The sequence below is a fragment of the Arachis duranensis genome, chromosome 6, assembly GCF_000817695.3.
Source record: "Arachis duranensis cultivar V14167 chromosome 6, aradu.V14167.gnm2.J7QH, whole genome shotgun sequence".
Classification (NCBI taxonomy): domain Eukaryota; kingdom Viridiplantae; phylum Streptophyta; class Magnoliopsida; order Fabales; family Fabaceae; genus Arachis; species Arachis duranensis.
Window position 1 is genome coordinate 66,410,732 of NC_029777.3, and position 235 is coordinate 66,410,966.

The following is a 235-nucleotide window of genomic DNA, read 5'->3' on the forward strand; positions in this document are numbered from 1 at the left end:
TCTCTTTTCCTCTCTCTCTTTCTCTCTCCTCTCTCCTCCTCTCTCCTCCCCTTTCTTTCTCGCTCTCTCTCTCCCTCCCATCTCTCTTTGTCTCTCTTTCTCTCTTTCTCCCTCTCTCTCCTTTCCCTCCTCTCCCTCTCTCTCCCCCTTCCTTCATCTCTCTCTCCACCGTTTTCCTTCCTCCCTCTCTCTCACTTCTTTTTCTCGCTCTCCCCTTTTCTTTCTCTATCTCTCT